At 39.8% G+C, this 13,530-nt stretch overlaps 2 long non-coding RNA genes across 3 annotated transcripts in view; one reads left to right on the top strand and one right to left on the bottom strand.

Moving 5' to 3' along the window:
• The window catches only part of LOC128574973 (uncharacterized), a 53,974-nt gene extending 41,064 nt beyond the window's left edge, over window positions 1-12,910 (bottom strand). For both annotated transcript variants that reach the window (XR_008376888.1, XR_008376887.1), the window contains exon 1: window positions 12,697-12,910. This is a non-coding gene — a long non-coding RNA (uncharacterized LOC128574973). The remainder of the gene's footprint in view (window positions 1-12,696) is intronic.
• LOC128574979 (uncharacterized) overlaps window positions 11,764-13,530 on the top strand; it is a 57,367-nt gene continuing 55,600 nt past the window's right edge. Inside the window, exon 1 of the long non-coding RNA XR_008376890.1 lies at window positions 11,764-12,045. This is a non-coding gene — a long non-coding RNA (uncharacterized LOC128574979). The remainder of the gene's footprint in view (window positions 12,046-13,530) is intronic.

The raw sequence follows: 13,530 nt of genomic DNA, 5'->3' as shown, positions 1-13,530 counted from the left end.
CGGAGAGCATATCTTCAAATGGTATTTATTGTAGTACAACTGTGATAGTGTAAGAATTTCTTTACTGTCAGATGGAAGAAAAGGCCATGCTTTCATTTATAAGTAAAGGCTCAAGTCTGGAGCAGAAAAAGAAACTGGATTGTCAGTTGCTCTAATTATCAATACCTATAGAATAGGCCTCCTCCTAGGTGAGGCTTCACAGGTGGAATAAACAGAAGGAGAGCCTTAGGTTTCTCCCTTAGTTCCCATCCAACCTGGTCACTTTAAATCCTTCAGAGTCTCTTGCCCAGGCAAGAGGAGGGCAACCACAGGTAGAGGAGCGAGAAGACTCATTTGTAGACTGTGGTTTCGTTCAGAGACCTGAGAGCCTGGCTCTCTGACATGTACCACTCTTTAATAAACTTAGAATGACTACTGTTTCACTCATTCAGGAATCAAAGTTTTACGATAAAAATGGCCCTTAAATGGGTACAGTCAACCAAACACCTCCATTGCTTTGATCTCACGGGGTTCTCAGAGTAGCTTTCTGTAATAGAAAAGGCTGTTTCTTTCCCTATTTTATATGTGAGTCTACTGAGGCTTGTGGAGGTTCATAGCACCATAAGGTGGTTTGGTCCCATTTCAATTAGATGCCGGGTCTCCCTGGTGCAATGCTCTTTTCTATTATACTGAAAATTTCAATGTACAATTTTCCTCTTCTATTCCCCCCTTAATTAGATTTCATTGACCTCCCCACTTTGGCCTCTCTTTAAATGTCCTTTTACCTTCCAAAATTCAAAATGATTTGTTATAATTGAGTCTCCTGTTTATGACCCAGGTCTCTCACTTGTTGCCCAGTGTTTCATTTGGAGATGAGTGGTCAGCATTACAAGTATCTATTTTTCAACATATGAGAAGAAGCCCAACTGATGAAACTATAATACTTAATTTAAATGGCCAATCACCATAAAGTATAATCTAAAGGAAGACACCCCCCCATTGGATTATTTTGGCTTCTTTGTTGGATTCTTTGTTTCCCTTTCTTTCCCATCCCTGCATTTATCTCTGTGTAAACATTTTTCAGAATTATTTTTTGCAGGTGATATCTGAAGGAGTAGTACCTGGCATTGTTCTTCTCTAATGTTCATGGCTTAGCACTGGAGAGAGCCTTTGCACAATGCTGCTACCATTTCCTATCTTTAGGAAGGGGGTTCTTCTCTACAGCTCACTTCGGACATGCATCCTTTTGCATGGCATGATCTGGGGCCACAGGACAGGAGTGGTGGCGTCAGTTTTCCATAAGGTACACTAGTGTTCAGTTAATGGACACACAAAGCAGAAACAAAGGGTCTGTGACTATCTGTATTAACCAGAATAGAGTTTAGAATTCTGAACTGACCATGTGTGAGGAAGGAGAAACACAGAGATTCGTTAGTATTGTGCCACTGAGGAAACTGGGGTCTGCTGTAACAGAGGGACTGGCTGAGGGTCCCCTGCAGGTTGGCAGCTTCCGCATTCCAGGTCAGCCCCAGGAGAACTTGCTCTCTCCCTCTGGTTCCCAGGCTGCTGCCCATCGTGTTGAAGTGAAGCATTCGGAAAGACTTGGTGACATTATCTTTGGAAATTTCCTGAAGGGTGGCACCCTCCTAATACCAGGATTAAAAGCCTGAGGTAGGTGTAAAGAACATTTCCAAAGGGCAGGCTGTGGGGGCAGTGGAGTTGGGGGTGGAAAAATAGAGTTGAAAAGAAAAGGGTTTTTATAGTGACATTCTCAACAGGAGCCAAAATCCTTCACTGGGGGGCGTTATTTTGATGTGTATTGAGTTCTGGATAGCTATTTAAGCTGGGAGTGGTGAATTCATGGGGTGGGCTGCTTCTCCTGAAAGAGGAGTCAACATTTTATTTCTCTTTTCCCAGTGGGAACCAAGTGAAGAGGCAATGTGAGCGTGGGTGAATTGGGTTTAATGCAATTTTGAAGTCTTCTAGGACACAGATCGTTCTGATGAGCAAATCGTGGTGTCTGTCAGGCACCAAACTAAGAAAGTGGGTGTGAAAAAATAAGGGGAGCTGTGTAGTACTGAAGAGCACTTGATGCTGGAGGCTGAGCAGAGAGAGGGTAATCCAGAAAAACTGACTTTACTCAACTCGGTAAGTGGTCGGTAGGGCTATACATTAAAAAATGGTAATGATAACTCAGGAAACTTGACAAAGCTTGTTTTCATGCTTTGATTTTGTTTAATCATCACATAAAACTATCTCTGAAAGTTAAGCATTGTTATCAAGGTGATAAAGGCCCGCAGGACTAGGAAAGTTAATTAATTACTAAGGTCACAATACAAGTAAATGGAGAATGGGACTGCAGTCCAGATCAGTCCGTTCCTGTTCTAAGTACCAGGAGCAAGAAGAATTATAGCGGCCTTGCATAGCCAGGTTTCAGGGCTAGTTTTTCAGTCCCATCTAAGTCCTGAATCTGTCCTCAAGCCTGTGATACCTGATCTATTTCTAAACCAAAGTTCCCCCTTGCCCCTCCACAGTAAGTCAGCAAATGAAAATCAGACAGGGATGGATAAATAGTGAAGTATGGTGAGAAAAATCAAACAAAATGATTAAAAGAGAACAAAACAGTGTTCAGAAGCCAGGCAGGCAAGCTGAGAGTAAAAAGCTCATGGTTATGACCCAGAATTCACTTTAACAAGCTTGCTTTTCCATTCTCTGCCCCCAGCTGATGTGATGACAATCTCATTCCAACTAAATTCTCCTGAGTTGTATATCTCTGTTCTCATTTTTTCTCACCTATTTCATTTCTGTTCCATTAAACACAGCCTCCTCTTCCTTCCTGGCCACTTCATTTTCTGCCTGGCCTCAAGATGCTCCCCAAGTGCCAGACTTCCTCCAACAGCTTGCTGTCTTCCTCTGCTGGGGGATTAATGACTTTTTTGTTGATCCGCTGGCCATCTGGGAGTCAGCAACCTCTGCTTCACACAGGGCCCTGGGAGAGGAGCCAGAATAGGTGGTGGGAAGAGACAGAAAGAGAACAACAAAGATTGAGGGGGAGGAAAAAAAAGCCAGCAGTCAAATAGGAAAATGACAGAATGAAAGCAAAATGAGAGAAAGAAAGGACAAAAGAATAAAGATAGAATAGCCTGTATTTCAAAAATGGAGAAAAGGATAAAATGATAGGGAGAACATAAAAAGATGAGAAAGAATAGGATAAGATAAGATGGATAGGATAGTAGGATAGGATAGGATAAGAGATAGATACGATAGGACATGATAGGATAGGATAGGATAGGATAGGATAGGATAGGATAGGATAGGATAGGATAGGATAGCATAGGATAGGATAGGATGGAATGGTAGAAGAAATGATTGGGGAAAGAAGCCCTATTCAATACATGGTGCTGGGAGAATTGGAGAATTCTGCCTGCAGCAGAATGAAACAGGATCCATATCTTCCATTACTCACAACAGTGAAGTCAGGATGGATAAGACTTAAATGTTAGGCATGAAATCTTAAGAATTCTAGAAGAAAGTGTGGCAAAACTCTTCTAGATATCAGCCTCAGAAAATACTTTATGACTAAGATCCCAATGGCAATTACAGCAACAACAAAAATAAAAAAATAAAAATAAATGGGATTTGATTAGATTAAAAAAGCTTCTGTACATCTTAGGAAGTAATCGGCAGATCAAACAGATAACCTAAAGAATGGAAGAAAATATATACAAGCTATACATCCTTTAAAGAGCTAAGAATGAGAATCTATAAAGAACTCAAGAAGATTAGCAAGAAAAGCAAACAAGACTGACCCCGTTAAAACGTGGGCAAAAGACATAGACAGAGGAATCCTTTCAAAAGGGGATAGACAAATAGCTAATAAGCATAAGAAATCATGCTGAATATCACTAACCATCAGGGAAATGCAAATGAAAACCACCATGAGATCTGACCTTACCTCACCTCTGCTGGTGTGGATGCAGAGAGAAAGGAGCACTTCCACCCTGTCAGTGGGACTGCGGGTTAGGACAACCTCTATGGAAAACAGTAAGGAGATTCTTTAAAGAACAAAAAGTAGACCTACCATCCAATCTAGCAGTCCCACTTCTGTGTATGTACTTAAAGTTAAGAAGTCATTTTTATAAAAAAGACATCTGCACTCAAAAGTTTATTGCAGTACAATCCATAATTGTAGAGAAATGGAAACAACACAAGTGACCATCAATTTCTGAGTAGATTGACCAAATGTTGCATATGTATACCATGGAATACGACGCAGCCATAAAAAGGATGGATATATGTATTTTGCAACAATTTGGATATAACTGGAGATCATTCTCCTAAGTATCTGAAAAATGGAAAAGCAAACACCACAGGTACTCTTGAGTATAGGCGAAACCTACTAAATGCAGAATACAAATGTCTACACACAATAACTAAGAAAATGCCATGAAGGCTACGTTGAACAGTTTGATGAGAATATTTCAGATTGTATATGAAACCCGCACATTGTACCCCTTGATTGCACTAATGTACACAGCTATGATTTAACAATAAACAAAATAAAAAATAAATAAAAATAAATAAATAAAATAAAATAAAATGGACTTCACTGATGACCACATATGTGTAGAGAGGGAAGTAAAACTCAGTGGAAATCAGTCGAGGAGAGGAAGAGCAGAGCGAAGGGAATAGGCAAAAATCTACCTAGTGGGTACAACAAATGCTACTTGTGTGCTGGTCACACTTACAGCCCTGACTCACACAATACAGAAGCGATATACGTATGTGGGTCACTATGAAAGTTTTGAGACAGACTCTGCTATAGTTCCTTATTTCACCTCCAAGAAACACAGTTGACAGTGTGCTTTTTATTTCACTCATGCAAGTTTCAGCTTGCTCAGCTTATAGGTGTTACAGAGAGAGAGTTTCATTTGTTTCTGTTTGTGTAGATTTTGTTTCTTGACTTTTATCTATCACAAAACTTTCATAATAACCCCCCATAACAAAACATGTTTGTACCCCTACAGTATTTTGAATTTTTTTTTTCAAAAAGATAAAAGAGAGGAGGAAAACAAAATGATAATGTTGAGAATCAGTAAGAAATAGTAAAGGAAAAATGCCAGGGTTGGGGAGAAGTAAAGTTAGGTGGAAAGGGATGAAAAGACCAGATGAAGTGATCAGGCTAGTTGGGAAAACAGGGAGAGACACAGATAGCCGCCAGGAAGAAAAACAAAGAGGAAAGGAAAACAAACCCAGCAGGGAGAAGATAGATGTAGGCAAAACAACACTGAGAGAGATTCTTAGACAAAATGAAAAGGCTATTTTCTTTCCCCAAGTCTATCTTTTCTCTTGCCTCCACCAAGACATCATTTCATTTAACAACAAATGTGTACATTAAAATAGCTGAAAAGCAAGTAATGCTGTAGAGCTGTGTGTGTGTTGAGGATATTGTTTGCTCGGAGACATCTCTAAGGAGACCCAGGGACTACATTTAAGCTTTAGGAACTCTGCAGACATCATCGCCATAGCTAATAGCTGAAAATGCGTTGTGTGCTCCCACCACGCTTAGTACTTCACACAGCAATTTGCATGCAGTTCTCACAATAAGCCTATATGGACTTGATATTATTATCTTTCGCTGGTGGGTGGGGATACAGAGACTCAGAAGGGTTAAGGTAATTTACTCAAGGTTGTAAAGCATTCAGTGCCGATCAAGCATCAAATCCAAGAAGTCCTGCTGCCATAGTCTGTGCTCTTCAACCCAGAACAGCAGGCGTAGTGTGTGGAAGCCGGGCTCAGAGCAGGACCAATTCAAACAATATTTCCTGAGCCCAGGTGTGTACTTGGCACCCTGCTAGTGGAAAGGGGATTGTCAGAGATAAACAAGACATAGACTTAGCTTACAAAAAGGTAGTGAGGTAGGACTAAGGAGAAGATACGTAAATGCATAATTCACATTAGGTATAAAAAGTGCTTTCCTCAAGGTAAGGACCAGACATTTCCGGGCAAGGATGTGGATTGGTCCTTCATGAGCAATGTTGGCAGGAAGACGAGAATTTCTCAGTGAAAGTTTTCTGTTAAGAGGTAGATAATAAATACTTTAGGCTTTGTGGGATACAGGTCTCTGCCACAACTACTCAACTCTAATGTTTTAGCACCAAAAATCCCACAGACAATATGTGAATAAACAAGTGTAGATGTGTTCCAAGAAGGCTTGTATTAAGGGCAATTAAATTTGAATTTCATATGAATTTTCACATGATACAAAATACATATATATATATTTTAAGGTTTAACATAGTATTTATTATTGTAATACTACCAGAGGTTTATATATCATGACAAATCGGGAATATGCCACTACTCCTCAGTGCAAAATGTTCACATTTTCCTGAGGAAGCTTTGCATGATGCTTTGAGATGATGACATTTTGTATCAAGTCCTAATTTGCCTAGTTCGATGTTACAAAATATAATTGTTTAAAAAACTTTTGCAATCATTTGAGAATATATTTTAAAAATGGCAATTCTTAGCTCATGAGTGGAGGGTTAGATTTGGGCTTCACTTGTCCCACTCTTGCCCCAGGGTAAAAAAATGATGAAAAGCATTCTCAGTAGAGAGGGATGTTCTGAACCTGAGTGGCAAGAAAGGACTTAGGCTTTCCTAAGGATTTCTAGGTCTACATCAAGTGCCAGGTATAGCTTAGGGCATGATGGAGGTGGGGCTAGGGATGGATGTTTGGTCTGGATTATGAAGCATGTGGAATTCCACACAAATACCTTGCATTTTTTGACAGTGCAGGGGGCCTTAAAATACATTTTAAGCAGAGTTTGACCAAGGCTTAATGTCATTTCACATGTAAAAATAACTGTAAGCTGTAGCAATAACTTCAACAGGGCAGTACCGCTCACAATCTGGGGAAAGTAAGACCTGGGCCAAGATAAACATGCCCTATTATGTTAAAAGTCAACTCATGAATTAGTAGACTGCTAAAATGTGACCACCAAAGATTTTATGTTTGCTTACTTTTGCCACTTAACATATTTTTTTGTCCTTTCAGAGCTTAGGGAATATAATAAATACCTTTGGACATTTGATGTTGTAGAAAAAAAGATCAATGTATATTTAAGGATGATATCAACCATTATTTCTACCAGCCCAGAGTCTGTTACTCTTAATACACGAAAGTATGGAAGAGCAATGGAAGGCAAGAGAAATATCCCCTTCTGCCCATAATGAAAGCTAAACTTTGAGGAGAGAGTTTTCACTTCATGCAGCTAACATGAGGACGCAGGGAGGTGTATCTATAACCAACAGTGATCAGATTACTGAAGATGAATACATCATTTGACTTAGGGCAAGAATTTCTTCTTCTTTCTTAGATTCTTTCACCAATACAATTTAAACATTAAAATTCTTCCCACTGAACGTTGTATCGAACTCAAGCAGAGCCAGCTCAACTCTAGGGCATTTATGCTATTTATCCCCTTTACCCCAAAGCTCTTATGCAAATAAATATTCCCCATTTTTACTCTGTGAATGTATGGCCCAAATTCTTTTTCAATTATTGCTCCCCCACAAAGAAGCACAGATAAGACATCATGAGTGTTTCAAGGGAGCAACCATCACTTCCCTTAGGGACACAGAGATTGTGGAAATATTCACAAGGTGCTTCCTGAAGGAAGAAGAGCCTATTTTACAGGGTTGCAAGGTCTAATTAATATTTGATTACCTGAAAAGACAATAGATGGCTAAGTATTTGCCTTAGAGTCAAACTGACTGGATTGAATACCAAGTATGACACTTATTAAGAAAATAAATTTGGGAAAGATTGTTTTTTTAATGGAGCTAAGCACAAGAAGTTATCCTGGAGTTTCTGTGAGAAATGCATGTACTAAAGCATCTAAATTATCTTGTACAGTGTCTGGTTCATGGCAAGCGTCCCCTACACGTTATCCAGTTCTGCAATGTGCTAAATAAATGCGGCGTGGCATTTAAAAAATTGTTTCAAATCCTGAAACACCTGGGAATTTAACATTTACTTTACACTTTTGAAGACTTTGACAAATTTTCCAAAATGTTACACAGAAAAATGAAATTTTTACAAAGACTAAAGATAATCTTGCAAAAAAGAGCAAAGAAAGATTCTATCAGTTATGACTATATGGCAAAACCATAGTCATAAACAGTGATGGATTTAAAGAGCAAAGACAGATTATTGAGTGGGGAAGAATTTAAAGTATTTTGATAAAGATTATAAAGTTCTTAAAACCTGATCCAGTGAGTGGTGCCTTAGTATATGATGAAGATGGTACTACAAGTCAATGTGGGAAGGAAAAATTATTTATTAGGTGGTTCTGGGAGACTAATCACCATCTGATAGACACAATGTTAAATCTCTGCCTTATGAAGAATGGATTGGCAGCTTATATATAAAAGAAAAAAAAATACTATCAAACCAGTAGGTTCCAAGGTCAAATAAATAATCCTGCAGTAAAGAGATTCTTACTCAATATGATTCCATGCTTATGAGCAATATAAAATATACATTTTTAAATGACAAAATTATAGATCGTTATTAAAAAATTGACACTATAGACAAGGTTAAGAGATGAACTATATTTTTGTATATGGTATTTGCAATGACAACATATAATTATCAAAAATATCAGCTTTAGAAGTGTGCTGCCAGCAAAGTGGAGGACTAGGAGACCCCAACACTAATCTCCCCTCCAAAGAAGAACCTTCCCCCAAAGAAAAACAACAAATAAACAACTAAATACTAATGACAGTAGCTATGAGAAGGCTGAATAGGACAAAAAGGGAGAGAAATTCCACTGTGGAGCACTAAAATCCATGTCTTCATAGAAAACAATAACAAACACTTTGCCTGAACGCCCTCACCCCTAGGCAGGAGCGTCCTAGAGTCAACCAGTATCCCCTCAGAGAGATGTTCCCCCCATGAGGGCCAGGTGGGCAGAGTCTCCAGTCGTCCTCACCATAGTCACACCACATGGTGCCCTCACCACTGAGGACTCACACCAATTTCACCAATTCTGAGCCCAATTGAGGGAGCTGCTCAGAGGGAGACCACACTATTGCACTTGTCCCAGGGAAGGAGCCGATGTGGTGTTCTGCTCCTCATGGCTGGATCTGCTGTGAGCCTCCCCACCCCAGGAGCCAGTCTTTTCTTCTGAGCCATTGTCCGAGTCATTACTGTGTCCCCACGATCCCTAGGCAGTGACAGCACTGAACCCCACTGTCTGGGCGTGGGATGCCACAGTGCCTGCTCTCCCTGAGACTGAGTTCCCGTTGCTCTGTGTCCCTCAGCGCCAGGCTGCTGTTGAGCAGCTCCATCCCCAGGGCCTGCTGCTGCGGAAGACTGGAGACAGGCTGGAACCCTACTGGCAATGCAGCCCATATCTCTGAGGCTGCACGGATGTGGCAGCTCACCAGCCCACAGGTCAGGTACCTTAGGGTGGATGTTTGGGGCAAAGTCTGGGGGAGTGCACAAAGAAAAAAAGTGAAGAGAAGGCATGTAGGGGATAAACCAGCCAACAACCAAACAGCAACTACGTATATAGTATAACAAAACAAGAGAGCAAGTTTCAGGGACAGATGAAGAGAGTGTACCATAAAGTGAGGAAAAGAATTCCTTTACATTCACACCCAATGACTGAGCAATACCCCAACTGAATTATTACTAGAATTAGAATCTGCGAGTCCGTATTCTTTTTAAAGCCTGACTATCAGTTTAATTACCCTATAGGTCTTGAGTATCCTGCTCCTTGCATTTGACCTGTGTTCCTTGTACCCTATTTTCCCTGTCCTCTGCTGCTGAACTCTAAAATTGTTCCTCTGAGTTTTCACCAAAGAGCTCTGTGAGTGCCTCTTTCCTCCCTCAGCAGACACAACCAGCTGCCAGCCATGCTTCATTTCCTGCAGAAGCTCAGCCACTTGGGCAGTTTTCAGAAGCAGCAATTAGACAATCTGGAGGGGCAGCCAATGATGCTATGCCTGCGGTGGGGCTGCTTATGGAAGGAGAAAGCAGAGGCATTGGAAACATCCAGAAGACTTGAGGGAGGGAAGGAACAACAGAGAGGAATGAGATAGGACCTAAGTCTCACTGTCTGGTGTGTCCAGCCTGTTGGACCTCTGGAGTCAAGAGCACATGTGAGCTGCCAAGGTCGAGGGGCCCCAGAGTAAGTGTGGGTTACAGAGGAGGACAGAGAGATACCAGGTCACTATAATCATCCTTGCAAAAGCTACCTGCCCTCAGGTAGAGATGAGCCACTCCCTGCTAGCCTGGCTCATGTTCACAGTCCTTCCTTAAATCCATCCCCCTTCCTACACAGAGAATGACCTTTATGTCCCAGAGGTGAGATGAAGGACAGAGAATTTAAAGCTGTTAGAGCAATCCATGTGAAAAAGGCAGTGTGAGAAACATCACTCTTAACTGGAAAAGCAGTGTCCTGGGAGTTGGAAGATGTACCTTCTGGGCCCCCAAACTTGAGCAAACCTTGATATAACCTTGGTAAATAAAGAAATCTCTCCTGGCCTTTGTTTTTTCATCCTCTTGAATTTAATGACATGTGTTTTAGCAATAAAATTTAAAGGAAAAAGAAAAGCCTTGGGTAATTAGTTGACTGTAAACTCAATATTGATCTGTGGTATGATACAACTCTGATGAAAGTAAGCTGATGTTAGAGAGCTTAAGAAGGGAGATGTCTGCTCTATTTTCCCTTTTTTTTTTTTTTTCTGCACAGATCAGGTTGTCTGACATGCAAAGACTTATCCTGAATTATACTTTTAGATGGTATATTCAGGGGAAAGACAGAGAGTAAGTGGAAAAACTCAAAATCAGAGAAATATGCAATCAGGAACAAAGGCGGTCAGAGGGGAAGAATGAATTCATTTTATCCTAACAGCATTTAAGACGAGGCAACAACTTAGTGAATGCTTGTTTTGTGCTAGGTGACTTACTGACTTTGAATGTGTAATTTCATTTAATTTCCACAGGATGCAGCATGCACGCCTGTGTGTGCACGTATTCACTTGTCCCTGACCTTGTAGTAAAACTGATGAAATTGAGGTTTTATTAAGTCCAGAACAATTTTCAGAATCACACAGTTAGAGGGTGGGGATGCCTCGATTTAAACCCATGTCTGATTTACAAAAGTCCGATCTCCTAACTCTCAACTTGCACAGAATAAAGAAGCAGTCTTGAAGTCCTCATACGGTGTTCAGAGGTGTTATAGGTCCGTCATAGATCTAATGTATAATTGTATACATTAGAATTACCCTTATAAAATACCTTTGTTTTGTATTTTATAAATACAAATCTGAGAATCAAGGAGACTGGACTGCATACAATCCCTTTGCTCACTTGTGAAATAACTGGCAGGAACAGACTACCTTAGCAAACCTAGGTATCTCCTCAGTGAACCTCTCTGGCCTAACACATTGAATTGTCCAAGTCTACAGTTAAAAGGCTAAATGATTATCTTGGGGCCTAAAACCAAAACCTAGAATCCCTTTTTCTAAAACCTTAATTAATTCTTTTTTTTTCCCCCACACAAGCAATGTTGATTATGGAAAGTCAACAAGCATTTGTAACTCTGTTTATTTTGGCTAACCCTTCAAGTCTCATGTTCTCATTCATTCAACTCTGGGTACAAATGTAACAAGTGTTTGCTATTTGTGTTTCACAAGTTGCAAACAGAAAGCAGTTTTAAACAAGTCTAAGAGACCTGTGCTTGGACTTTGACATAAGAAAAACAAAACTCAAGTCCAGAGAAGATCCCTTCCCCCAAATGTGGGAAATAAATTGGTAGCAAAAGAAAACTTCCTTCTGCTGAGTTCAGCTCTGGCTCTTGAACTCTGCAAAAGAAAACGAGGGAGTGAATTTATTTCTAAAGTGCATGTTGAAAGGGGAGCAATTTTGCTTCTCTGGATCTTCTGGATTTTTTTTGAAAATATTGAAAAAATCCTTAGACATAGAGTGAAGACAGGGTCACCCATCCGAACTCCTACGATTTTCTTCAGAGTCTCATGTGCATGTCATGGGTAAGTTTGTCTCAGAAACTGGAATAGAACACAAAACAAGCTCGGCGACAGGCTATCAGTATAGGAGTGTTAGACTGGGGGTAGAGAAAAGGGTGGGGGACACTGTCTTCCTTCCCACAAAGTTGTGAGGAAATCTGAAAGGCAGGAGATCTGGGTGATTTTCATATTTTTACAAAGGGGGTATTCCATATGTGAATTTGCAAGTTTGGTATTTTCAAAATGTTTGTATGTAATACTTGTGATGTTTGAAAGAGTTCTTAAAATTATAAATGGTTCTCAAAAATTATAGATGGTCCGCACGAGCTACAATGGAAAATTGAATAACATGATGGCAAAATTATTTGGATTTCATTTTCTTTCAATTCTCAGAGCAAGTCAAGGGGGAAAAAAACCCTTGCAAGTTTGGAGCTAATAGGTCTTTAGCACTGAATTTTGACAATCCTTTTTTTTTAATCAATAAGAAAAAATATCCTTTTAGGCCCCATATCGAGAGTTTTAGGTCAGTAAACACATATAGCTAGGATGTAATCAAATTTAATACTTTTAATTTAATTTTGAAGCTGCAGTAGATCTTCATTATTTGTGAATTACATATTTTTTTCATTTATCTGTTGGCTAAATTGTTCTCACAACCCCCAAATCAATACTCACCGTGTTTCGGACATGTTCAAAGTTACTCCACATGCATGCTTCCAGCTGAGGTTGAACAGGGTAATAACACTCTGCCTTCTTGCTTCAGATCTTCTATTGTAAACAAATGTTCCTTTCATGATCTGGTTAGTGCTACATTTTGGGATTTTCTTCAGGGTTTTTGTTGACAATTTTGTTCTTTAAAATGGCTCCTCCTGAACATTGTACTGGGGAGCCGTCCAGAGCTGCCATGTACCCAACAGAAGAAAACCACGTGTTAGATGCACTTTGCTCAGGCATGAGTTACAGCACTATCGACTGTGAGTTCAATGTTAATGAATCAGCAATACATGTTATATGAGGTGTCTTTAAACAGAAACATACATTAAAAAAGTGTATGTGCTGACTGGTGGATGATAATGTATGACAGCGGCTTGTAGGAACCCTAACTCTGCATTTCCCCTCGTCGTAATAATTCAGTGTTCACTAAGTTTATGTTTGCCAAGACTTCCAAGAACACAGCTATGGTGAATAATGAGAATTAACTCTACTTCTGTGTTAAGCAAGTGATTTGAAACTTCCATTTATTATGGTGCTATTTAAAGTATCCTTTAAAATGCATTTATTTAAGAACAAAGAATGTTAATCTAAATAAAAGCACTACATTAACAAGAACATGAGGTGAGACAATTAAGTTCATGAACTCATCCTAGACAAAGTGCTGTCTATATACCTCCTTGCCGCGTATCACTCCGGCTACCTTCGAAGTACACCCCTTGGCTATCTGGTGACTTGAATGGAATTCGGCAATGAGATATGTAGCACTTTTTCTAGGATGAATTCAGGAACTTAATC

The sequence above is a fragment of the Nycticebus coucang genome, chromosome 2 (genome assembly GCF_027406575.1).
Source record: "Nycticebus coucang isolate mNycCou1 chromosome 2, mNycCou1.pri, whole genome shotgun sequence".
In the NCBI taxonomy this organism is placed as follows: Eukaryota; Metazoa; Chordata; class Mammalia; order Primates; family Lorisidae; genus Nycticebus; species Nycticebus coucang.
Note: the sequence above shows the minus strand (reverse complement) of the source record. Positions and strands in the feature narration are given on the sequence as shown.